Here is a 27,889-nt window from a genome sequence, read left to right on the forward strand (position 1 = left end):
TCAGCGGGATAGGCAGCATCTCTAGAGAAAGAGTGGGTGACGTTTGGGGTTGAGACTCTCCTTCAGACTGGAGTCAGGGGAAAGGGAGATCTGGTCATCCTAGGGTGTATGAAGGTAGATAAATCTCCTGGGCCTGATCAGATATCCCGAGGATGCTGTGGGAACCTTAATTGAGAGAGCCTCGGCTGAGATAAATGAATCATCGTTAGACACGGGTGAGGTGCCTGATGACTGGAGGGTGGCTTATCTTCTTGTGCTTCTGTTTAAGAAAGGCTGCAAGAAAAAGCCTGAGAACTCTAGACCAGTGACCCTAACATCTCTGGTAGGTAAATTACTGGAGAGGCTTCTACGGGATAAGATATATATACATTTGGATAAACAGGGGCTGATTAGGGATAGTCAGCATGGTTTTGTAAATGGCAGATCATGTCTTACGAACTTGATTGAAATGTTTTAAGTATTAATGAAAAAGGTTGATAAGGGCAAGGCATTGTCTATATAGACCTTGTCTACATAAACTTCAGCAAGACATTTGATAATGTTCTGCAAGGTAAGCTGCTCCAGAAGCTTAGATCGCATTAGCTCCAGGGAGAGCTAGCTTACTGGATACAGAATTGGCTTAACGTTGGGCCGCAGAGGGTGGTGGTGGAAGTGTGTTTCTCAGACTGGAGGCTTGTGATGAGTGGTGTGTCGCAAGGATCTGCACTGGGTCCATTGCTGTTTATGATTTATATCGAAGATTTGGATGAAATTGTACAAGGCACGATTAGTAAGTTTGCAGATGACACTAAAGTAGGTGGTATTGTAGACAGTGAAGTTCATTAACAATATTTACATCAGGCGTTTGATCAACTGTGCTAGTAGACTGAGGAATGCAATGCAGTTCAATGCAGATCAGTGCACGGTGTTGCATTTTGTTGAAATCAAACCAGGGCAGAACCTTCACAGTGAATGCCCAGTGAAGTGTTGTAGAGCCGAGGAATATAGTACAGGTTCATATATCCTTGAGAGTGGCATCATAGGTACATAGGGTGATGAAGAAGGCTTTTGATACATTGACCTTCAACAGTCAAGCGACTGAGTATATGTTAGGATGTTATGTTACAGTTGTACAAGAAGTTTGTGAGGCCACATTTGGAGAACAGTGTTCAGATTATTAAGTGTTCACGTCATTAAGCTAGAAAGAGTGCAGAGAAGATTTACAAGGATGTTGCCACAACTTGTTTCGGCTGACTTACAGGGAGCGGTTGGGAGGCTTGAACTTTATTTCTTGGAGCGCAGAAGGCTGAGGGATGAGCTTATAGAGGCGTATAAAATCAGGAGCGGAATAGTTAAGTTGAAGGCACAGAGTCTTTTATCAAAGGCAGGGAATAAAAAATAAAAGGACATAGGTTTAAGATAAGAGGGACAAGATTTAATAGAAATCTGAGGGTTAACTTTTTCATTCAGAGGATGGTGGATAAATGGAATGAGCTGCCAGAGGAGGTAGTTGTGGCAGGTACTATAACAGCATTTAAAAGACACTTGGAATAGTACATGCTCCCATGTTTCCAGTTTCCTTTTGTCAAACTTTATAGAGATAATGAGGTTCCAAGTTAAGATGATAAGGTTTTGCATTATTGCAGTCAGCTCAATTAAGAGTACGCGTTCTTTGATAATGTTCTCTTCTGGACTCTCCCATTAAGCTTGAAAGATTTAAGGCATTAAACCCATAAACATGAGATGAGAACAGTCCCATCAGTTGATAAATAATTCAGGAATAGGTGAAAGCTGAACGGGGCAAGGGTAATAGTGAACAGAAACAATTGTAAGAGGGTAATGCTGTCAGCCTAGATGAAGCAATTGAGGTAATAAAGGATTGATGTGAGATTATATACGAATGCTACAAAATCTACCAGCCAGTTAGTGAAAACATGTCCTGAAATTATTCTTCACATAAATGCCCATATATACAGTAATGGGAAATCCAAATATGACTAACAAGGTTGTTGTGTTTTCACAGATTGGAATACAAGCAATGCTAAAAGAAACAAGTTCAATTTTCTTTCGCAATATACTACGCTAGAATTCTCAATGCCTAACTTTATGAGTGTTTTCATTGAATTCTTGGACACGGTAATTGAAGATTACAAATCCAAGCCCAGCACAATTTATCCTTTGACTCATTTTGTCCATGACTTGAAACTGCAGGGGTGGATAAACAAAGCAAACAGTGTCCAATGAATACTTCTGAGATACTCAATGAGGGAAAAGTTAATTTTGAGTGGTTCGAACTGTGGCCTCACAGGTCCAATGGCCCAGATTCAATCCTGACCCTGTGATATCTGCATGGTGTTTACACCTTTTCTCTGTGACTACATGGGTTTTCTGGGTGTTCTGGTTTCCTCCCATATATCATGGATGTGTTGGAAGGTGAACCGACTGCTAGAAATGTTCCTTTATGTGTGTGTGGCAAAATAGTCAAAGGGGAGGTGATAAGCATATAAGGGACAATAAAGTAGCAGGGTTACAATGAAATAAGGAAGAGGGAAGGGGTCTGAAGAAGGGTCTTGAGCCAAAACATCACCTATTCCTTCTCTCCAGAGATGCTGCCTGTCCTGCTGAGTTACTCCAAGTTTTTGTGTCTGTTTTCGGCCTGAATCTCTGGTGGGAGCTGACAGTGTTGTCGTAAGTAAAAACATCCTTTGACATCAATGTTTATTTCTTTGTTACATTTTATTTATCATTCAGTGAGTAATTTCTGGAAAATATATTTTTATTCAGATAATGTATGATTTACCAAACCAAAACATTAAATATTTGGAGTTAACCAAGCTGTAGGTACAATCATGCCTCCGGTCAGACGGTAGCAGGTTCCAGTCCCACTCAGCATCAATCAAGGTTGACAGTGCACCACAGAGGGAGTGAAGCATTATTACAAGTGTCTTTCTCAGCCCTTCCTGTCTTCCCGTTCTACATTTTGTGTGTCCTGCTGTCTTTACTCCACTGTCTATTGCACAGACCTCAACCTTACTCAGAGACTTTTGTCCACATAAGCATTTGTGTCTCTCCACTACAATTCCACCTCAAGACAGTTCCAGATGTCAGCTTTGCACTTGGTTTGGTGCAAGAGATCTCATGTCACTATTTCAAAGAAAAGCACATCATTCCTAGTTAATAATTATCGCAGAAAGATCACCACTAGAAATAATTACTTGAACATAGAACAGTACAGCACGGGAACAGGCCATTCACAATGTCTGTGACAATCATGATATGATCAACTCTTATCTGCCAACACATAATCCATATCCCTCCATTCCCTGGTTCTGACCGTCTACCCTATTAATGCCTCTCATCATTTTATAAACTTCTGTCAGGTCTCCCCTGAGCCTTTGGCGTTTCAGAGAAAACAATGCAGGTCAGTCCAACCTCTCCTGACAGCTAAAACCCCCTAATCTGGGCACCATTTTGATAAACCTCTACTCTCTGCCCAAAGCCTCCACATCCTTCCTGCGTTGGGGCAACCATTTGCACGCAATACTCCAAATGTGGCCGAACCAAAGTTGTATAAACGCATCATGACTTCCTGATTCTTATACTCACTGAAGAAAAACATACCATATGCATTCTTTACAATTTTATCTAGTTGTTTTGCCATTTTTAGGGAGTTATGGACTTGGACCCCAAGATCCTTCCTTACATTAATGCTGTTAAGGATTTTGCAATTAATTGCATATTTCCTCCTCACATTCAACCACCCAAAGTGCAACACTTCACATTTGCTCGATCTGCCATTTCTCTGCCTATTTTTGCAGCTGATCTGTGTTATGCTGTATACTTTGACAGCCTTCCTCACCATCTGTGACCCCAGCAATCTTGGTGTCATCAGCAAATACATCTGTGCTTACACCCAAGTCATTTATGTATATCTTAAAAAACATAGGACCCAGCACAGGTCATTGTGGATTCCCACTGATCACATACCTCCAGCCTGAATATTGTCCTTCCACCACAACGCTCTGTCGTCTATCAGTAAAACGGTTATGAATCTATATTGTTAATCCTGTGCATCTTAATCTCCTGGATCCACCTACCATGTGAAACTTTATAAAATGTTTTACTCAAATGCCTCTCCTTGTAGCTAATACCGTCCAATCCAGGCATCGTTCCAGTAAACCATATCTGCACCCTTACAAAGCCTCCACATCCTTCCTGTAATGGGGTGACCAGAACTGTATGCAATACTCCAAATGTGGCCTAACCAAAGTCCTATAAAACTGCATCATGAGTTCCTGTCTCATCCACAACGCCCCAACCAATGAAGCCAAGCACACTTAATGCCTTCATTACTACTCTATCTACATGTGTTGCCACTTTCAGGGAGTTATGGACTTGGACCCCAAGATCCCTCTGTACATCAATACTGCCTTTGGGTCATTTGCACACTGCCTTTTGCTGTGGAAAGTTGCAATATTTCCTGCTTTACAAAATCTCTACATTTCAGTGGTTAAAGTTAATGGAATGTTCTTGAGGCTTTATTTCCATTCTCTTCTTTCTCCGGCCAGAGATCTGGTTCTCCTCGCTTCAAAGGCCCCATCTATATTATCCTTCAACTGTGTCATGCTCTTCAAATCCAGACCAATCTCACTCCAAATGAGGACTTCACAACTTCCATTCACCAATCACAGCAGCTACTAAATCTACCGTGATCTCAGCACGACACTATGAAAGTGCACGAGGGCTTTGGAGAAGGTGCAGAAAAAAAATACTGGAAAGGTACTGAAATTGAGTGATTACAGTTCAGTCAGTGATGACTTTGCTCCAGTCTCCCTCTAAGCCCAACACACATGTTTGATAACACACCCCAGCCCTCTCAATGCCACTCAAACATTGACACCACCGGTCTGAACCAACACACTGGCGCCATCTATTCTGATCAGGGAACCAGCTGTCAGACATTTGATCCCCTATCTACTTCAGTCAGATCATACAGCTCGACAAAAGAACAAAGTGGCGGGGAGGAGAGGGGGAGGGGGGGAGGCGGAAATGTGCCAATTTTTTGACGTGAGATTTCCAGAAGGAGGGATTAACTTTCTCCCAAAAAACTAGAGGAAAGGAGGTGGGGAGAAAATTCCATAAAGTTCTTTTCAAGAGAAACAGCACAGAAGCATGTCTGTTCACCCAACTTCACGCCAACTATCAAGCACCACTTTTTTACACTAATCTTACCTTAATTTATTTTATTCTCTTCACATTCGAAAAACTTTCCCCTCCCCATTCTCATCTTCTACCGCTCACCTATATTCCAGGGCCTATTTAAAGTGGCCAATTAACCCGTGATCTCGAAGATAGACACAAAAAACTGGAGTAACTCAGTGGGATAGGTAGCATCTCTGGAGAGAAGGAATACGTGACGTTTTGGCTGAAGAAGATTATCTATGGCTGAAGAAGAATTCCATAACAGATTTCAAGAACTCAACTTCAGCTCTGCAAGCATGCGCTGCCTCCCCTTCCCTCTTCCATCCATGTCTTCTCACCCTCTACCTCAGATCAACCATCCAGAAATCCTGACCTTAATACATATATGTTTCCATCCAATCATCTACATCAAATAATAGCCTTTTGATTTCCAAATCAAGCCTACTTCCGCAGTGAAAACCATTCGGATTTTCACTGAAAATGGTGGTGTTAGTAGAACCACGACACCATGAAGCAACTGACCACAATGATTGAAAACATTCGACAATATGAACATGAGAAAATTTAGCACAACATGATGCATGTATAAATTAGAAGCTCGACTTCTGAGTTGCTGTAGTTCACCACCAAACAGACACATTACAAATGCAAGACGGGGCACATTCCATTCTCTGGGATGGTCATCTGTTAATAATCACCACTATACAGGGTTGCAGAGCACATTAACTTTTAGCTAGTCATTGTTTGAATTCTTATGTCTGGGATGAGAGAGTTATTTTTATAGTTGCAGCAACAGTTTAACATGAAGCACATGTCAACTGTCAGGAAAGGAAATACTGATACAAGTGTGCTAACCAAAGTATCAAAATATTTCCTGCTCCCACATTACAAAATTTTCTGCTTTCTATTTTTTTCTAAACTTTGGAAAGATAAACTACTGACATTGGTTGAAATAAAAAGTAGGAGGAATGCTTGAGCACAGGGGTATCAATCTTATCTGAATCAGTTCGACTGGCCCCAGAAGTGGTCCGAATAAGCCGACGACTTTCAGATGGAACCAAATTTGAGGATCAAAGGGACTAAAAACATTAAGTTTACACACAGGCTAATGAACAGTAAAAACTATGGATAACATTTATGAGCACCACAATCTAATTTCATTCCTCTCCAATAAGCTTTCATGTTTCACTCCTATTTCTCATCCTTGAAATGTTTCTGCTGTGGAAGCATGATTTTGTATTAACGACAATAGCCATCTTAGCCACAGATTGTTAAATCCATCACCTTAGGTTTCATGTCAGAGCGTGGAAGTACTATCAGAGCCACACATGACCCTTTCAGCCACATGAATGGCACTCTCAAAATATCAATCTGGAAATAAAGACGATTTAAAACAGTAATCAAGCCACAGCTAAGTGTAACTGTGTACAGCTCTGCTCCCCACATCACAGGAAGGATGCAATAATATTGGAGGGAGATTTATGAATATGTTGTCATGGCTGGCGAATTAAAGTTATATAATGGACTCTTTCAGCTGGAATTGTTTCTTTGGAACAAAACAGAAGGGAGATTTAATTAAGGTGTATACAATTACAAGGGGACTAGACAGGGTTTTTGTAAACAGAAATAGCCCTCTTCACTTAGCAAAGCACTTCATAACAAGATAATTTGAGTTTACATTAACTGTTAGAAAGATTAAAAAAGGGTAGTTGAAAAAAATAGATTTTTATCTAACCAGTGGAGGGGTAGTTGGAGGTGGACAGAAATAGTATCTGAAGGAGTTATGGAGAATCCCTCAACTCATTCACAAAGCATTTAGATGAGTGCTTGATAAGCTGGGAACTCTAAGAACATGGGCCAAGGGCTGGGTACTGGGACTTATTTTGTCCATTTTCAGGCAGCACAGGTGCAAATCAGTAAAGAGTCTCCTTCCATGCAATGGGTTTCTATAAAATTACTTGAAAATCAGTAACTGAAAACATCAAATTCTGTTGCAATTTCTCTATCCATTCATTCCTTGATTCTGGCTCCTTAATGTCTTGGTCAAATGCTGCCTTGATAACAAGTGTAGTCACTCTAGAATTTAATCCTCAAATACGTGTTTCGAACAGGCAGCGACGAGGTAGGAAGCTGAGTGGCCTCAGTGAACATTGAACATTGGTGAGGAAGTTAACAAGTTGACTTTGATGAAACCTCATTGACCCGAAACATTAACTTTGGGTCCATCGATACAAATGCTCCCTCACCTGCCAAGTACTTTCAGAATTTATTGATATTTGCAGCAGTCACAATAATTTGCTTCTTTGTCATTACTGCTTGATAATACCATCAACCTCTTCAATTTCTCTTTGGATAATTATGAGATGCTGGACGGCTAAGTGTGTAATAGGTATGGTTGAGTTGACGCAGTCCGTTCTGGAGCACCATAGCCAAGATGTTATCAAGGATCATTGCCTTTAAATTTAATGAATGCCCTCAGCCAATTTTGACATTATGTAGAGTTGGCAAAGGTACAGCTCTTGTGATGGTGGGGAATTAAGGAGATAGCAATAGATATCTGCCAGATAGACACAAAATGCTGGAGTAACTCAGTGGGACAGGCAGCATCTCTGGAGCAAAGGAATGGGTGACGTTTCTGGTTGAGGCCCTTCTTCAGACCCGAACGTCACCCATTCCTTCGCTCCAGAGATGCTGCCTGTCCCACTGAGTAACTCCAGCATTTTGAATGAATGCGTTTATTGGCCAAGTATTCACATACAAGGAATTTGCCTTGGTGCTCCGCCTGCAAGTGGCAACATGACATACAATGACAGTTAGGAATGACACATAAAACATAATCGATTAAACATGTGAATTAAATAAAATACCAGAGCAAAAGGCTACAGATTTTTGGTTATTGAGTAGAGCTACTACTCGTGGAAAAAACTGTTTTTATGTCTATTTTGTGTCTATCCAGTTTAAGCCAGCATCTGCAGTTCCTTCCTACACAAAGTTCTGCTACTCTGATTCTGATCTTTCTATAATCCATTATGACAAAATTGAGACATAAGAGACTGCAGATGCTGTAATATCTAGCAAAAAAAACAAAGTGCTGGAGGAAGTCAGCGAGTCAGGCTGCAACTGTGAAGGGAATAAACAGGCAACATTTCTGGTCAGAACCTGAAACATTGTCTGTCTGTGACAAAACTGATTTCATTTTAGTCAACATTTTGGCATCTTTGGCTTTTAATCTCAGTCACTCCGGAGGAATTTAACAGGCAGCAAGTCTCAGGCAAATGTGCCAGGTGCATAGAAGCTACTAAGCAAAGTTTCTTGGTCAATTATCTGAGTATATAATTTACACGTCAAATCAATCCCAACACAATAATAGGTCCACGTTGAGAGTGGATCGAGTTGAAATTTCCACAAGAGTAATCGAAAGCTTCATTAATATTGAGCCTTGCATCAAACTGTTCCATGATGCCTTACAGGTATTGCAGAATGTACAGAATGCTCCATATTCTGCTGAAGTCTGATGCATGATTCCAAAGATGATGGGGGCCTGAGAGAGTTAGAGAACACTGAACCACAAACAGTTCTTTCTGAAGATAACACAATAATAGGTCCACGTTGAGAGTGGATCGAGTTGAAATTTCCACAAGAGATTATGGTCTTCATATTCCCTAACATAAAAGGAGGACATTTGGCCCATTAAGTCTGTGCTGACACTCAGAGTAATCCAATCAATTCTATTTAATCGCTTATTTACCTGTAACCTATTCTCACACACCCCCTTGATTCTATCATCAGTCACTTACCTGGGATAATATAAAGAACCAAATTAAACTAACAACCGCTAGATCTTTGGGATGTGGGAGCAAAAAGTAGCAATGGGGACAACCCCACACAGACACAGGGAAAATGGGCAAACTCCTTGCAGAAAACACTGGAGGTTTGGATCAAAGCTGAGTCTCTGAAACTGTGAGGCAGCAACTCTGACTGCATCAAATTTAAAATTTCTATGGACAGTATCTCAGAGGCATTCATGGGTTTGAAAGATGCTCGAACTTGCTTTGTTTATCCACTACCTGAAGTAACACTGTTTTCCCTGATGAGTGTAGTTTCTAATTTGGGATGTTCTGAACTGTTACCATTGGGTTTTGTGGAATGCTTTCCCCACCGGAGTCCAGATTTGTCCCCGAAAACAACACTTTGTAAACCAACTATCTCACGTTATTTGTTGAGGTCACACTGCATCTAACATCCATTAACACTAATCATCTGACTTAATTAGAATCACTCAAGGGTCAACGCTGTTTTCACAGTTTGCTCCTTTCTCCAGAACATACACATGTTCAAAAGCCACTATTCCATCAGCATGTGCTGCGTGCCACCATTTCCCTCAACTAACCCAGTACATGTGGCTCACCAAGTTGGAAGAGTGATGGAATAGTGGGAGAGTCTGGAACCAGAGGTCATAGCCTCAGATAAAGGATGTTCTTTTAGGAAGGAGATGAGGAGACATTTCTTTAGTCAGAGGGCCGTGAATCTGTGGAATTCTTTGCCACAGAAGGCTGTGGAGGCCAAGTCAGTGGATATTTTTTAAGGCAAAGATAGATAGATTATTGATTGGTGTAGGTATCAGAGGTTATGGGGAGAAGGCAGGAGAATTGGGTTAGGAGGGAGAGATAGATCAGTCATGATTGAATGGCAGAGTAGACTTATTGGGCCAAATGGCCCAATTCTACTCCTATCACTTATGACCTTATGAATCAACCCCCATGCACAATGACCATTCTAACGAGGTACCACTGAATTTCCATGAGAGGCAGACATACGTTGCTTTTATTATTTGCTAGCAAGAGGTGCTGTAGATATTCCAGTACTGTTAGTGTCACCTCCTGACTGATTAATATAAAAGAGTAGAACCTATATGAAATATGTGACCTCTGTGAAGTGCAGTTCAAACAAGGCAATGGAGTTCTCAATAAATAATTACCCATCCAAACAAGGGATGACCTGGGAGATTTAATTCTACTCAGATTCATTGGGAGCTTGCAAAACGGTTTGTGTGTGGCGTGTGGTTGCATAGTATAGAGTGAATGGTGGAGTAAGGAATATTAATTTTGGTGGGAACAGATTAACATTAATAGTGGGGCAGAAGTGAATAAAAATGGGGATTTAAAAGTACATAAAAAAGGGAGAAAATTGATTCCTGATAATCCTGTCCAATGTGATTGGCGGCGCCTAATTAGTTACTGCGGCAATGCATTAATTCAAAAAAGCTGATCAATGAAGCAGTGTTCATGAGGTGATTAGAAAATAGTTTCTGTAGCTTGATTAACATGAAAAGCACTTTATGAGGAGGGTAAATAAACGTTTACGTATGCTTAGACAGTACCTGCAAAACCAGGATAAAATATATTTTTCATCTGCACAAAAGGAAAAGACAAAGGTGGGCAAGGCAATAGAAGCAGTTGATAGATGCAGCACATTCTTCTTTCTGAATGCTAAGTTTTGTTTACAAACAGAGGGACTAAGTTTAACATTCTTCACTGATACTTGCGCTGGTAATAAGATAAAACTGGTATCTTAACTTTCAACTATTCTAGGTGTTGTGCTGGCTGCAAGAAAAATAAAGTGTAATGGAAATACTCATAGCCAAAATGTATCTAAGCAATGCTCTTTCCTTGTACCCAAACCATTCTTCCCCTGTCTTGAAGCACTTGATGCTGATACAGAGAGCAATGCATGTAAAATGTTACATGGTTTCCCACTGGCATCTATCATCTTAAGCTACATTAAATATTGAACAACTAAAAATGTTTTGCAGATCTAAACTAGAACAAATTACTTTGGGAGCCAATAATAAATGTGATCAGACTTTTGACAGCAATATTGAAAATAGCTGCTGGTATTTAAATAAAATAATGGGATTCCTAAAGACTGACCTTGCAGAATTTATAATGAACGTTGAAATAATAGCACACTTCTCAAAATGACTGGAACATTTTATAGGAAATGCCTTGCGCAGATTTGATGAGGAACTGTACTGCAGTATGGTGGCTAAAGGAAAACAAATCTTCAACACCCACAGTAAGGAAAATAGAAATGTATTTCAAAAATCAGCTTGAGCTTTCTTTGATCATACTCTGGCACAGTTTCACAACAGCAGTGTTGAACCAGTAAGCTGAACCAATATGAGCTCCTTTCCTTACTGCAATTCAGCTAACATGCACTTCTCTCTGTTTCTATATATTAAGAAGTGCTGACTCTTACACTGGTGTCAATGACATATTTGAATAATCTATACACACTGGATTCCATGTTGATCACTTTACTCCCTGCATGCATGTGTGAGAAAGGATTTAATGTGGAGGTTGAGATGACCAAGTGTTTACATAGGGCTTTATTTGGTGAAATATCTGCATCAAGTCATTGCTATCTTTATAAATCATGCTGCAAGAGGAGAATCAGACCAATTCCAGCCTGTTTTCAATATCTGGCCTGGGACACAAGATTGACTGGTAAATTCAATGCTTGTTCGATAGCCTCCTTGTGTTTTAATGTAGGAGCCAAGTGGCAGGTATCCGAAGTGTAATGGTTGTAACAGATGATACTCTGAATTCTACATGCCATTGCTATTTCCATTAGTGTAACAGAATGACATGAGGCGTAGAATGCCACTGTACTTAGCAGGCAATCTGCAGGCAGGAGTTTCCACATTTTTGTGGAATATTCTCTCCAAAATCTTTGCTATTAATGTATAAAAAATCATGTTTTTTTCCCCCACCATACATTAAAAGACAATGTGGGATTTGAATATTCAGTTGTTACTCTGGTTTGACAGACATAACATATTTTCCCATCCCATGGTCTACTCTTCTTCAAAGCTGACATGCTGGCATATAACCCCTGTAACTCACAAAACGTGGATGATGCAGGCTATCTGCACTGCTATTACCACAAGGGGGTCAAACTTAAGCTGAATTTAATTTCCTACCATATATATTTAACTTGCATTCATTTAACCTGGATATTTGCAAGGGACAAAATCAGATGGAAAGTAATCGATGAGCAATACACACCAAGGGTGAATATGTTGGGTTCTGAGGAATCTTTGCCTGTTTGAAGAGACAAACTACAAGCTGGGATTCAGGGAAACAATTGCAGAAGGTCCTGTTGCAGATGTTAAAATAAAGACTTTTTAAAAGGATATTTCAAAGTGCTTTACAGTTAAAGAAGTAGTCTGTGAATGATTTCTGTGTCAGAATTGCAGCTGCCTTAGTAAGCATTGTTAAAGCACAAATTAGCCAATGACCATTTCAATAATGTTGATTGGAGATAAATATTAGCTACAACACAGGAGAGAACTACTCTGCTCTTCTTTGATGAAATCTACATAATCATTTACGCCTACCTGAGAGGACAAGAACAGCATGGTTTAACATTGCAGCTATAAATGGCTCCTCCAACAGCACAGCATTCACTTGGTATCACATTACATGTGGCGGAGAACTCACGCATTTGGAATAACCACAACCATCTGAGCCAATGTAAAAATGCGTTATTCCACCACAGCTATAAAATCAAAGTCAGTGAGAGATGAACACAAGCCCAGATGATAGTCACCAGAGGTTGGATGAAAAACCAGAGGAACACTTGGACTTAGATAAAGGCAAGGCACTGGACGCATTTGTAAACAAGAATGAATGTTCAATCTGAAGTACAAGGAGGGAAACTGGGACCTGATATGGCACAACAACCAGGCAAGGGAATCTGGATAAGGGTCAGTTTGTGTCATGTGTAGGATGGAAAACAGGTGACAAGTACCAAGGAGACGATAAGTCTTGAAGTAACGAACAAAAATGTGCTATTTGTAGAAGTAAAGCATCTGAAACAAGCTGAAAGCAATATGATTAGAAAGAAGCTGAGGTTGACCCATACGAGGTATTTACCATAAAAGCATGACAAAAAAGCTGGAGTAACTCAGCGGGACCGGCAGCATCTCTGGAGAGAAGGAATGGCTGACGTTTCAGGTCGAGATCCTCCTTCAGACTTCCTGTCCCGCTGAGTTACTCCAGCATTTTTTGTCTATCTTCAATTTAAACCATCATCTGCAGTTCTTTCCTACCATAAAAGCATGGTTTAAGCAGAATCTTAAAGTAGGAGAAAGGGAGTTTTAAAGTTTAGGGGTTAAACAACTTCATTGGTTATATGTTTAGCAATGCTGAAGATGATATAAACAGGAACTTTGTGGAGGAGGATTTATTTCTTTGATATTTCCTATGCACCTCCACCAATTCATGTCAGCCTAATATAGAGTGGGGAGCTTCAGTAACCTTCTGTTATGGTATCAGTTCCTAGTTTGAAACATTGTGCATTATTAATGCACATTGTTACACTCCAGCACTTTCATCATTTATTTGATACTTTGGTGTTGGTGCCACAATAATTTGTGCAAAAAAAAAAAGAGTAACAGTCATTTAAAAAAGAACATATTCCCTACAGCTTAAACAGAACTGGAAAGCAATGAAATTAATTCAAATTCTTAGTGGAATTATTCAACCATTTAAGTTTAAAGTTCATGCTAAAGCTTCATGCCGAAAAAATTGTAGTGAAGCTAATAAACACCCTCTGAGGTGCTTGCATGGTGTATCAACAACAATTTTGGCTGTGGGTCTATCAGTGGAAACTATTGCCCAAGACCTTGGACATTACTGATGACCCTGCAGATATTTGTGAAGAAACATGTGCCACCTGAGATGAGCTCAGTGGGAGAGCACCTGTAAACATACATCTGATCAGTCAGGGAGTGGGAAAGGGGTTCGCCATACACAATTACCTGATCAGGGGGATGGGGATCTAGGAGAGGGTCTGGGGAATCTATAGGCTGATGGCATGGGCAGTGAATGGTGGTGGAGGGACTTGAGGAATAAGAGATATTACGTGACATGCCTTGGTGGGAAAAACCCAGCACCATGAAGACCCAAGATAGATAAAAAATGCTGGAGTAACTCAGTGGGACAAGCAGCATCTCAGGAGAGATGGAATGGGTGTCGTCATCCATTCCTTCTCTCCAACAATGCTGCCAGTTCTGTTGAGTTACTCCAGCATTTTGTGTCTATCTTCAGTTTAAACCAGCATCTGCAGTTCCTTCCTACACCATGTAGACCCAGGTGGATATCTGACAGTTCAGGTCAGGACCATTCTTCAGATTGATTGCAGGGGGAAGTGGGAAAGAAAGCTGGAAAGGAGAAGGGGCCAGACAAATCACGGCCAGCAACAGATGAACTCAGGCACGGGCGTTCCCTGACAGGAAGTTTGGTGGACAAAGCCTGGAGATAGTAACAGGCGTCAGGCAAAAGGGATACATAGTTGTGAACTGTTGAAAGACTATTAGTGAAAGGCGGTAGGGTGGAGATCGGAGAGGTGGGGGGGAGAGGTAGAGCTAAGTGGGGGGGGGGGGAGTGTTAGTGGGAGAAAGGAGAGGGAGAAGATAGGTGTTTGTAGATATTACCTAAACAAATGTAGATGTTATCAGACAAACTCTATCCTTGCCTGGGAGGAGGGGGAGCAAGAGCAGAACTACGGGACAAAGAGAAGACACAGGTGAGGGATTCATCTATGGCAGCCAGGGTTCACTAAAAAATGAGGATGGAAAGCCTCATCTTGGGAGCAGATGCATCGTAGTTGGAGGAATTGGGAATAGGGGATAGCCTATCTTAACTACGACAGACTTACTACATTTTCTACATACCACACCTTCTACATTGTCTATTATATTGTCTGCCATAAACCTACTGACTTTCACAGTTATCTGGACTACACTTCTTCCCATCCTGCTGCTTGCAAAGACACTATCCCCCTTTCTTACCCGCCTCCCCACGCGATCTGTCTGAATAATGGTCCTGACCTAAAACGTAAACTATCCATGGTCTCCAGAAATGCTGCCTGACCCGCTGAGTTACTCCAGCATTTTCTGTCTTTATTTGGTAAACCAGCATTTGCAAACCCTTGTTACTACACCATGAAAACGCAATTATATCAATAGTAACCAATGACATTGTGAATTCATTTTCACCAGAATGCTCCAAAAGATACATTTTAAGGGAATAGTACAATTTAAATGCACATTGCACATTAAGAAAAGCCAGTCAAATTTCTGAATCAATGTGGAGCGACTTGAAGATGATCCTAATAGCATTTAATGCTGCAGCAGATGCATCTTTCGTTACATGGCACTGGAATAAACTGCACCCCTAGATCTAATTTTCACTTTGGAAGAATTTCTTTGTTTTACTTTCCCATGCACTATATGTCTCTATATCTGAGGCTCTGTGCACAAATAGAAGAATTTATCTAATGCACTGATTTTACTACTGCCTTACAGGCACATTATATGTGACACAACATTGACCAGCGCCTCTCAAATTTGATACCAGGTCCATTCTAACATGCCTAATCTCAATAGTGCTAGCACACGATAATTGAACTTCGCACAAAATCATTACTACTATGAAGTTTCAGCCATTTTGAACCTTGACCTATATTGGACTGCAAAGTTATTTTGCTGGACTCCATTTGCATATAACCTGATGTCATTTTCTTGAGCTTAATACACGAGATTGCAATGGGAATAAAATTGAAAACCACAATTTCATTATGAGCTGTAACATTTCTGCATTGTGCAAGTATATTCCTGGGAGTTATGAATTAAAGAAGCCACCTTTAACTGTAATTAATATTAATAACGAAGAGCAATGTACCTCAAGGGACATGTACAGTGAGCATTAAAAACATCTAAGAGCTGTGAATATTAATTACTTATCCAGGTTTTTCCCCCATGCTCAACCCAAACATACAAAATGGATCTGAAAGTGACAGTTTAAACCATGTAGGTCCTTCATTTGTCAAATGAGCATCAGTGGAATATAGTCATTAACCTTGAACAATTAGGCAATTGTGAATTAATAAGAACTTCTGATGCAAACCCAGTGCGGGTCACTTGTACCATTACTGATGTTAATTCAACTCCCTTATGCCATTAACATCCCCCCAGCCAGTACCATGTTAAAGATCCCATCTTCATCGACTTTAAGCCATTTCACATATACACATATTCCTTCCAGCTATTCCTGTGTCAATGATTTCATCTCTACTGATAATAATCCATTACACTTTCAAAGCTAGGACTAGACAATTCCTCCTCATTATTAACATAAACACCTCTGCTGTTAAATCTCTGATATTGTAAGGGTCTGTGGTTCCTTTAAAATCAGCATGCCATCATTTTAAAGGAAGATCAGAATGAATAGTAAGTTAGTGAGCTAGAACATTTTGGAGCAAGCCTGCTGGCAGGAATTCACAACGCCCCACCTGTGTGTACCTGCCGGCCTAATTCACTCCTCTCATGAGTCTGGCGTGAGCCCAACAATGAGTCCAACAATGGCAACGGGCAACATAGCCCATTTGCTACTCCGGATTCCCCATCCCTAGGCAAAGCTCGTGGAAAGGAACTTTAACTATTGTCAAAGCGTTATTTAATATAACAATTTAAAAATATCTCTGACTCTGAAACATATAGGCACTATGAAGTAGGCAACCAAAATATGAAACATTGCATTAATTAAAGTACTCCCTTCCATTTGTAAATTGTAGGCCTAACATTCTCACTGAGGTTTTGAGGTTTAAACTGCCGACGGATTAAAAATAAGATTCCACCGCATAATCCCATTATTTCTCCATTGTTGGAGCTGGATAGTTCCAGGGCTGCCAACATTGGGTGAGAGTTGGGAGTGAGAAGTTGCGAGAGACCAAGCACGAGGGAGCATAGCGACCGGGGGGGGGGGGCTATACATCTAAAATCAGTACCTCTTTCCTGTTTCTCCCCCATATCCCTTGATGTTGTTAGCCCCATGAACGAAATCTAAGTCTCTCTTGAAAACATCCAGTGAATTGGCCTGCACTGCCTTCTGTGGCAGAGAATTCCAGATTCACAACTCTCTGCGTGAAAAAAGTTTGTCCTCCATCTCAGTCCTAACTGGCCCCCCCTTTATTCTTAAACTGTGACCCATGGTTCGGAACGCCCCCAACATCGGGAACATTTTTCCTGCAGTTACAGTAAGTGAAATTCTAGCAGGCAAGCAGGATGCTTTCTCCAACCTCCCCCATTTGAAGTCCACTATCTTCCACCGTTTCTACTCAGTGCTTGGTACTTACTTCCAGCAGCCACTGGTTGTCCTCCAGGATGCACTCTCTCTCTCCTCTCAACCCCCCTCTCTCTCTCTCTCCCTCTATCTCTCCCCTTCATCTCTCTTTCCCCTCTCTCTCCCCTCTCTCTCCCCTGTCTCCCCCTCTCAACTTCCCTCTCTCTTCTCTCTCCTCCCTCTCTCTCCCCCCCCTCTCTCTCTCCCCCCTCTCTCTCTCCTCCTCTCTCTCTTCCCCCTCTCTCCGTCCCACCTCTCTCTCCCCCCTCTCTCTCGTTCCCTCTCCTCTCTCTCCCCCCTCCCCTCTCTCCCTCTCTCTCCCCTCTCTTTCCCCTAACTCTTTCTCCCTTCTCTTTCCCCTAACTCTCTCTCCCCTCTCTTTCCCCCCTCTCGTTCTTCTCTCTCTCCCCCCTCTCTCTCTCCTCCTCGCTTCCCCCACTCTCTCCCCCCCTCTCTCTCACTTTCTCCCCCCCTCTCTCTCCCCCTCCCTCTCCCTTTCCACACACTCTCCCATCTCTCTCTCTGTCTCTCCTCTCACCTCTCTCTCTTCCTTCCCCCTCTCTCTCTCATCTCTTTCCTCCTCTCCTCCTCTCTCTCCCTCTCCCCCATATCTCCCTCCCACCTCACTCCCCCTTGCTCTCTCTCCCCTCTCTCTTTCTCCTGTCTCTATCTCCTCTTTCTCTTTGCCCCCCATCTCTCTCTTTCCCCCTCTCTCCCTCTCCTTTTTACCACCCCTCTCTCTCCCATTCTCTCCTACCCTCTCCACCCCCTCTCTCTCTCTTCCCTCTTTCTTCCCTCTCAACCCCCTCTCTCTTCCCCCCTCACTCTCCCCCCTCCCTCTTTCCCCCTCTCCTCTCTCTCCATTCACCCCCCCCCTCTCTCTCTCTCCCCTGTCTCCCTGTCTCCTTTCCACCTCCCTTTGAGAGTCTGTCCCTTCGGCACAGAGACTCTCGCGGCAGCGGCGGTTCCGACGCCTCCGACGGCCCGGGACACTCACACTGTCCGTAGTGCTCCATGGCCGAAGCTGCAGCGAGCGACTCGCTGGCCGCGCAAATACTCGTCAGCCCCACAAACTCACCAGCCCCGGCTCCCCGCATCTGTATCCGCCCGCTGCTTCCATCCCTCCCGCAGCCCTGGCTCTCCAACACCCGCGGACCATGCAGTTTATCCGAGTTTTGAAATTTTTGTTGATCACAGAATTTCTCACCACAGAGCGTGAGAAATTTCTGATCAGCGTGAGGGCGTGAGAGTTTGCCTGAGGGCGTGATTCTCACACTCAAAGCGTGAGAGTTGGCAGCCCTGTAGTTCTTCCATACTTAGTCCCCCACATTTATCCGCATGTCTGGACATCTCTCTCTTTGAATTGGTGAACGCTGTAGTTCCCCATGCAACCACTAGCCACAACCAGCAAGATTCAGCTCATTGCTAGTATGATTTTTGTAACTGTTCAGATTTCCACAAAGCAGACCCTTTGAATGAAAACCACTTTAGTCTGGTATACAGTTCTTAATTTACAATCCAATATAATACTATCTTTAAATATGAATGGACCACAACTTGGAATTCATTAAAAATGTCTTTACATGAACAAATGATGGATGGTAAGAGAACGTCATAGTTTACACTGGCATTTTTGCAGCATCCAGATAAAGTCTTTCATGAATTATATCCTTCATTTTAAATGTGTGGACTGATCTGCAATTAGCGATCTATGTACAAATCTGAAGGATGACATGATCCTTTCCAGCAAGCTGGAAGCCCAGACACAAATACAGTTCATATCTTCACTTCCACACTCTGCTAAGTAAACAAATCCACAGTTACAAAATAACCCCTAACCCTCTGAACAAACAGCAATGCTGCACAGTTATATTAATACTTATCCGCCCGCAAGCAACATCTGTGTCAATTCAACCTAATCTTACTCAACAGTAGCAGTGTAGAGTAACGTACAATATAACCTGTTAAAAAAAGTTAATAACGTCTTCAGTTTGCAAAGCTAATACATGATTAACATTCTAAGTGAGTTGGGCAGTAATTGAAGAATGAGGAATGAGGATGGTGGCGCAGCGGTAGAGTTGCTGCCTTACAGCGCTTTCCGTGCTAGAGACCCGGGTTCGATCCTGACTAGACATGCTTTCTGTACGGAGTTTGTACGTTCTTCCCTTGACCACTTGGGTTTTCTCCGAGATCTTCGATTTCCTCCCACACTCCAAAGACGTACAGGTTTGTAGGCTAATTGGCTTCCTATAAATATAAATTGTCCCTAGTGTGTGTAGGATAGTGTTAATGTGCGGGGATTGCTGGTCGGTGCGGACTCAGTGGGTCGACGGGCCTGTTTCCGTGCTGTATCTGTAAAACTAAAACTAAAAAAAAACTAAAAACAGAGAGAAAATGACTTTGTTAGGGAGGGAATGTCATAGATTCTCCTGGAGGCTTAGGGAGGGAGTTAAGAAAAATGAGATGAGGCAAAATTAAAGGATGGATTTGTGGGCCAGTTAGGGTAGGGAAGACGAATGGAGAACCATGCAACATGCTGGGGAAAATCGGATAAGTGTGGCCTGGCAATGAATGTGTTTGAATACGAAAGCAAAAATGTTGAATGTAGCACAGTGGCATGAGGCCAGAGGAGCTCAGAATGATGCATTATTGAGGTTGCCGGTCAGATGGATGCACAAATTTGCAGAAAAACCATAGGAATTCTCCTTCATGTTCAGGCCAATATTTATCCCTTAAGCATTGTTCACTTACCATTTTGCCATTTATTATACAATAGTTTGTAGCAGCTTGCTACTATTAAGCACAGTGCTGGTTTCTATTTGTGTCAACGGTGACCAAACCTCTGAAAGTATTTTGGAAAATCCAGTGGTCACAAAGGCACTAAGTAATTGATAGTCTTTCCATTCTTTGGCCAATAAAGGCAAACTGACCTTGTTTTTTTGGAATAGGGACAGGTCATTCGGATGCCACATGACTTGTACCATTCCATGACGCTCTAAACAATGAGGATCCTTTGTGGAACTAATTCATAGTAAGTTCCTTCAGCAATTCAATACATTGAACATTAATAGCCATACGTTGAACTGTTTGGCCCCAAATTCCACAATTACCTCCCCAAATCGCTCCCATCCAATAAACTTCTCAATATCTACTTTGGTTATCAAATTACTTGTTTGTACACGTGTTGTGATATTTCACACGTGGTTTGCTGTCATATTATTTGATAATGTTATGATACTGCCTTCGGACATCTTGCTTTGTTAAAAGTACAGTAGAAATGCAAACTGTTTTTAAATGTAACATCATGTATTTTTTTTAATTAGAGAAAAAACCCTGGATTCATGCCTCTTCAAAATATTAGGGACTGATGGATTAAATATTCACTATGCTTAAGTAATACTCTCAAATATTAAGCTGCATTGCTTATATGTTAAACGAGCAAATCTTTTTTAAAAGAGAGGAAATGCAATAGCATGTTAAACATTACAGGCATGTCTCTCTGCCATAATATTGGGCATTGAGCTATAAAAGAGAGTGATGCTCTGATTGTCATCTTCCAAGGTTCTGTGGATAGGAATCTAGCGAACGTGACTCCACTATTAAGGCAGGAGAAAGAAAACAGGGAGCTGCCTACCTTTTAGCCTATCATAACTCGTAGGGAAAGCACTAGAATCAATAATAATGTAACAATAGAACACCTAGAAAAGAATAATAGGATTGAGTTTTATCAAAGGAAAATCGTGCTTCACTAATTTACTGGAGTTCTGATGTAGAATGGATAAATGGGAATCTGAAGATGTGGTATATTTGGATTTTTGGAAGGAATGCGACTTAGTTCCACCCAGGAAGTTGGTTAACTTTCTTAGAATACATTAAATATACAGACAGAGATTGAGATTTGGTTTTCTAACAGAAAGCAAAGAGTGTTCTTAGTTTTTTTTTTAAGTGCTGGAGGAACTCAACTGGCCAAGTAGCATCTATGGAGGGAATGGGCGGATGACACTTCAGGTCGGGGTCCTTCTTCAGACTGAAGAAGGGATCCAACCCATAATGCCTTCTGTCCATTTCCCTCCACACATACTATATAAATAATTACAGCAGGATCTTGATCAGTTGGGCAATTGGGCTGAGGAATGGTTCATGGGGTTTAATGTAGATAAGTGTGAGATGTTGCATCTTGGGAAGTCAAACCAGGGCAGGACTTTCACAGTGAATGCCATGGCCCTGGGTCATCTTGGTCAGCACGGGCAAGTTGGGCTGAAAGACCCGTTTCCATGCTTAATGACTTTATGAAGAAAGATCCCAACCCAAAACGTCGCCAATCCATGTTCTTCAGAGATGCTGCCTGACCCACGAAGTTACTCTAACACTGTTATTTTTTGTAAACCAACATCTGTAGTTCCTTGTCTCTATAGAGCAGTACAGCTCAGGAACAGGCTATTCTGTCAACAATGTCTGTATCGAACATGATGCCAGGCTAAATGAACCTCCTCTGCCTGCAGGAGATTCACAACTCTCCAATCTCTGCATATCCATGTGTCAATTAAAAACTTGTCTTTGACATCATAATTGTATTCTTAAGCTCTTATGTCTGTCTTTATGTAACTATTGTAAAATCACCTATCAAAACGGCATGTACTGTAATTGCACAATCTACGATACGATATAACTTTATTTATCCCAGGTGGGAAATTGATCTGCCAAGTCCTAAAAACACAAAATACACAAAACACATGAATGATTAAATTAAAGTGACGAGTGGAGGGGAATCAGTCTCAGTCTACCCCAAGACAGAAGGGGGAGGTTGTAAAGTTTGATAGCTACTGGATTCTCCTGTGACGTTCTGTTCTGCATCTTTGTTCTTCATGTGTTTCTTGGGCTCTTCTGCTAAAGTTATTGAAACTCAGTGGAAATAAACCCTCAACTCATTGCTATTCCTACTAGGTGCAGAAACGGCCATTTACATATATTGCCATTTAAGGCTTGTAAGAACTTAATTACTCTTAAATAAATACACTGAGTTTCAAAGAAGTGCAAAATGAAGAAGCCACAATCATCCTGGATTTGGCGCACGTATTTCTGGAGAGGTAATTTATTCCTTTACACAATTTTTAAAAGAAAATTAACATAAATATTAGTGTGCCACAAATGATAAGGAGGCTTGTGGGACGGTTGGCTTAGAATTTCTGTAACATCAAGGTGTAATTTATGCAATAGTATAGATTATTTCAATAGTTACCAACTACTGCTAATATTTAAGATCAAACTGTTGTTAACTTTCATTCTCGGCATCCAAGAAGAGCTTTTATAGGTACAATGATAATGTGGATGCATATTAACTAATTGAACCAGAAAATTTGTGGATCAGTCCAGCATTATTGGTCAGTGGAAGGTCATGTCTGACTTTTAGGTAATTACCTAATTTATGGCACAGAAACAGATCACTTGGCCTATGCTAGTGTCAGTGCTTCACACCAATTTGCTTCTGTGTTAAAACAGCCAACTGGCAAAACACTGCAGTGTTGCTGATTTTTCTGGAAGTTAACTTCAGAATAAAAAGGCAGTGCCTCAGATGAAGAGGAAAATGAAGGGTAAAAATGCCTTTGCATATGTTGCAGACCTAGCTTTTTCCAGCCTTCCACTTCTGCCTCACACATTCTGTGCATGGAGCAGACGAGGGCATTCGATCCAATTTGTGATCCCAGCTACAAAGACAGATGTCTACAGCAATTCGTTCTTCCCACGCACAATTAAAGCATGGAATAATCTCCACCAAACTATAGTTACCCAACCAGATGCAACTACATTTAAAGTAGCTCTTTCTTCCCAATAACCCTTTCTGGCTTAATCCCTCCCTTTACCACCTGCAGTTTAAATTCCAGTTGGAATATTTTGGAGAACCAAGTAACCAAGAACCAAGAACCATGAATCACTGAGCTGATCGCATTTAGTTGAAAATGTGGAATGGATGTGTATACTCTCCACCATTGTATGTGGTGTGGTTTGAGTATAGGAGCAGGGAGGTTCTACTGCAGTTGTACAGGGTCTTGGTGAGACCACACCTGGAGTATTGCGTACAGTTTTGGTCTCCTAATCTGAGGAAAGACATTCTTGCCATAGAGGGAGTACAGAGAAGGTTCACCAGACTGATTCCTGGGATGTCAGGACTTTCATATGAAGAAAGACTGGATAGACTCGGTTTGTACTCGCTAGAATTTAGAAGATTGAGGGGGGATCTTATAGAAACGTGCAAAATTCTTAAGGGGTTGGACAGGCTAGATGCAGGAAGATTGTTCCCGATGTTGGGGAAGTCCAGAACAAGGGGTCACAGTTTAAGGATAAAGGGGAAATCTTTTAGGACCGAGATGAGGAAAACTTTTTTCACACAGAGAGTGGTGAATCTGTGGAATTCTCTCCCGCAGAAGGTAATATAGCCAGTTCATTGGCTATATTTAAGAGGGAGTTAGATGTGGCCCTTGTGGCTAAAGGGATCAGGGGGTATGGAGAGAAGGCAGGTACAGGATACTGAGTTGGATGATCAGCCATGATCATATTGAATGGCGGTGCAGGCTCGAAGGGCCGAATGGCCTACTCCTGCACCTATTTTCTATGTATATTCACGGAGCGTACAACTGGACGAGGCATCATCCGTGCAGTGCTGTGGGTCATTTGTAAACAATGCTCAATACTGAGGCTGAGCAATGGGACACCATATTTTTCTTGTTGTTAATGTATATTTAGTAGATTTTTCTTGGCCATACGTCTTGGACGTACCTTTTAACTGGTGCATTTTTTTAAATATAAAGTTCTCCCTTATGCACAGAATGGGTCTCCTAAGAGAGGGCATTTTTCACCATAAAATTCTTTAATTTAGAAATATGCCATTACTCGTATCATTCACAGGAATCTTTCATTTAACAAAAATAAAATCCAGTACAGGCTATTTCAGAGTGCCTTGAATGTGTGCACTGTAATCACTTACTGAAGTTGGCTGCTATTGCATTTTTTTTACCAATTAAATAAAAGCTTCAATAAATAATATGGAAGGTAATAAAGTCCAATAGCCTCTTCAGTCTCCGAGGATATAGATTCAATAGATTTTATTTCACTTTCATTCAACTCTGTGGGAAAAAGAAAGACATTTTTATTCCCCCAAGTAACCCACTCAACGAACAAAAGCAGAGGTTTCTCTTAACTCTCAACTAGCCAAAGAGTCATCCTTATAAAAGACAAAATCATTTCTAGTCTTGGGTAGAGGAAGCAACTTACATCTTCACTTTAACCCCTGGCCTTTTATGGACAAAAGACTACATTGTTTCTCAAATCAACCACACAAATGGATCAGAGAGCTAAAGGCTACGCCTGAAAGAAACAGAGAGGGACAGAGGCAGAGAGAGACGGAAAGAGAAACAAAGTGAGAAACAAGGTGACAGAGACAACAGGATATCAGAATGGTCAGTATATTAATACTAGAATTAGTATCACATAAATCATTGCGACACTGCCATAACGTAACAAGACACATGCTAACTTTCTTCTAGTTCTGCACGGGATGTTGGCATCACAAGAAGGCTAGTATTTAACGGCTGATTCCTAATTTTCCTTGAGAAGGTGATGGTGAGAATGGGCAGATTGCATGGTGAAGGTAGACACAAAAAGCTGGAGTAACTCAGCAGGACAGGCAGCATCTCTGGTTAGAAGAAATCAGTCTGAAGAAGGGTCTCGACCCGAAACATCAATCATTCCTTCTATGCAGAGATGCTGCCTGACCCGCTGAGTTACTCGAGCATTTTGTGTCTATCTTCGGTATTCTTGTGAGAGCTATTTTTGATTAATCCAAGTCTGACAAGAATTTAGAACTCAGCATTCGATGAAAGTTGTTTGTGAAAACCGACTGAGCATCTGAGAGAAGGCTTTATGTTTCAGACACTGCACCATGGGATCATAGTTCAAGAATGACAAAGAGTGCTGAAAGTGATGGACATTGCCCAGTCCATTACATGTACTGATCTCCACACCATCGAAGGGATCTCCAGGAAGTCCACTCAAGAAGGCAGTTAATGTAACTAAGGACCCAAATCACCCGAGCCATGCTCTCATCCTGCTGCTACCATCAGGAACCTTAGAATCGTTAATCCCAGTTTCAATAACAGCTTCTTCCCAACAACCATCAAACTCTTGAACCCCCCTTGCATAGTCCTAATCATAACCCGATCTCAGAACTAAACTATTATGGATTTTGCACAACAAAGGTTGCATGGCGTAGCTTAGTATGCACTATTATGGTCTGGTTTAGCTAGAATATCTGATAATTTATTTCATATTTATTCAAAGGTTCAAAGGTCAGTTTATTATCATATGTACCAATGAACCTTTGTGCTGTGAAACTCGAGTTACCATACAGCTATACTAAAAAAAGCAACAAGTCACACAACTACATCAAAGTTATATTTGGTATATTGTTGCGTTTAAGGTGGCAATAAAGCTTCAGCATGTAAATATTTCATTGTGCCGGACCCAGTGCATATGGCAATTCTTGACTCTAGAATAACTATTTGATTGTCCCCATACAGAATCCACTGCATTTTTATTCCTAGTTGTGCTACTTGAAGGTACATGAGAATGAGAAATGATACAAATTTCTTCTTGCTCACCAACAAGTGCTGTGAGGCAACAATTAGTGCTCATGGCTCCTGCGTTCAATCCAGACCTCAGGGGCTGTCTGTGAGGAGTTTGCACACACTCTCTGTGACCGCGTGGATTTCCTTTGGACGTTGTTATTTCCTCCCACATCGCAAAGATGCGCAGGTTGTTAGGTTTAATTGGCTGTTGTGAATTAATGGAACATGGGCATGGAGGAATGAGAACCGATAGGATTGCTCCACTCAGAGCCAGCATCAAGCGCATGCTCCAAATGACCTATTTCTGTGCCAAGTAGGAAAGAGAAGCATAAGACAGAGATCATCTCTCTGAACTTGTGGTTGTATTTTTTTGTTGTTGAAGGTGATGGAAAGTGTTTCCAAAACTAGGAAAAACGATTATGCTCAGGGGGAGGCTGTTTCCATCAGTCCCTGAACATCATTGCAGGGATCCTCAGGAGAGCATCCACCGTCTGCTCCGCTATTCCATTAATTAAATCCACTCCATTTAACGATCAAGTGAGAGGTTGTTATCTAACTATTCCACAGTGTTTAGATCCATTCATAACACATTGGTTAAAGAATCCGCCAGGTATCAACCTATAGCAGGACTGATTACTCTCCAGAATTGCTAATAATGGGGAAGCAAACTTTCAGCCACATTAAGCACTAATGACCATCTCAAACAACAGAAAAACAATGGCAATTGTCCAAGATTTTCACTGTTCTTGCATTGCAGAGTCTGCCAGTATCAAAATGTTTGGGAGTTCACTTCTGCTTGGAAATAAACTCGACCAACCACATCCTTGGAACAAAATAAGGACAGAGAATGGTACATTCAACATATGGTTCACCCCCACATCTCATACATGTTCCACAATCTATAATTCACAAAGTAAGGGAACATTGGAACATTAATTTTTCTGCTATGTAAACAGTTGCATCAAGACTATTATTATTATTATTACTGTTATTATCATTTTTTACCAGTATGGGCGGCACAGTGGCACAGTGGTAGAGTTGCTACCTTACAGCGCTTACAGTGCCAGAGACTATAGGTACTGCCTTAATGGAGTTTGTACATTCTCCCCGTGACCGCGTGGGTTTTCTTAGAGACCTACGGTTTCTTCCCACACTCCAAAGACATACAGGTTCGTATGTTAATTGCTTGCTATAAATGTAAATTGTCCCTAGTGTGTGTAAGGTAGTGTTAGTGTGTGGAGATCATTGGTCAGCGCAAACCCAGTGGGCCGAAGGGCCCGTTTCCGCGATGTATCTCTAAATTAATTAAACTAAACTGAAGTTTGGCAACATCCATGATATTCCTCACATTACTCTGCAACTCAATTTCAACAGAGTTATTTATTTTTGTTTGGATCAGAATCCATGAAATTCCGACACAACACAATGGTAGGAGAAATGCTATCACAGTAACAGCACTAGTTCAAGATCTAATATCACTATTCCAGCCTATGTAGGAATGGACAATAAATCTGGTTTGGCATAATTCTGCTGTCTACCAAAAAATATTTTTAGATGCAGCTTCATTCATTTCCTAGTATATCAAAACAGAAATTGGTAATAATTGTGGAATTTACAATCACATGGACCTTACCTTGCAGAAAAATGTTAAACCGACATTTATGTTTCTTATTAGGATGCTCACGCCTCACTTTACTTGAATATAATGCTCTATTTATTTCTTTCTGTGTCCAAATAGCTTTCTCCTAATTACATCTTGCTTATTCACAATCATACATGCAGCAAAGGATATAATGAAAACCTAAACTGTACTTTGGTTGTTTCATTAATAACATTTAATTTCAAATTTGTCAGATAAATTCATAAAATATAAGTGACTGGTCATGCTGGAATTTGGAG

General features: G+C 41.2%; 1 protein-coding gene across 2 annotated transcripts in view; it reads right to left on the reverse strand.

Moving 5' to 3' along the window:
* Positions 1 to 27,889, reverse strand: part of pard3b (par-3 family cell polarity regulator beta) — a 1,048,449-nt gene that overhangs the window by 268,428 nt on the left and 752,132 nt on the right. The gene's annotated exons all lie outside the window — the stretch shown is intronic.

The sequence above is a fragment of the Amblyraja radiata genome, chromosome 7 (genome assembly GCF_010909765.2).
Source record: "Amblyraja radiata isolate CabotCenter1 chromosome 7, sAmbRad1.1.pri, whole genome shotgun sequence".
NCBI classification, from domain to species: domain Eukaryota; kingdom Metazoa; phylum Chordata; class Chondrichthyes; order Rajiformes; family Rajidae; genus Amblyraja; species Amblyraja radiata.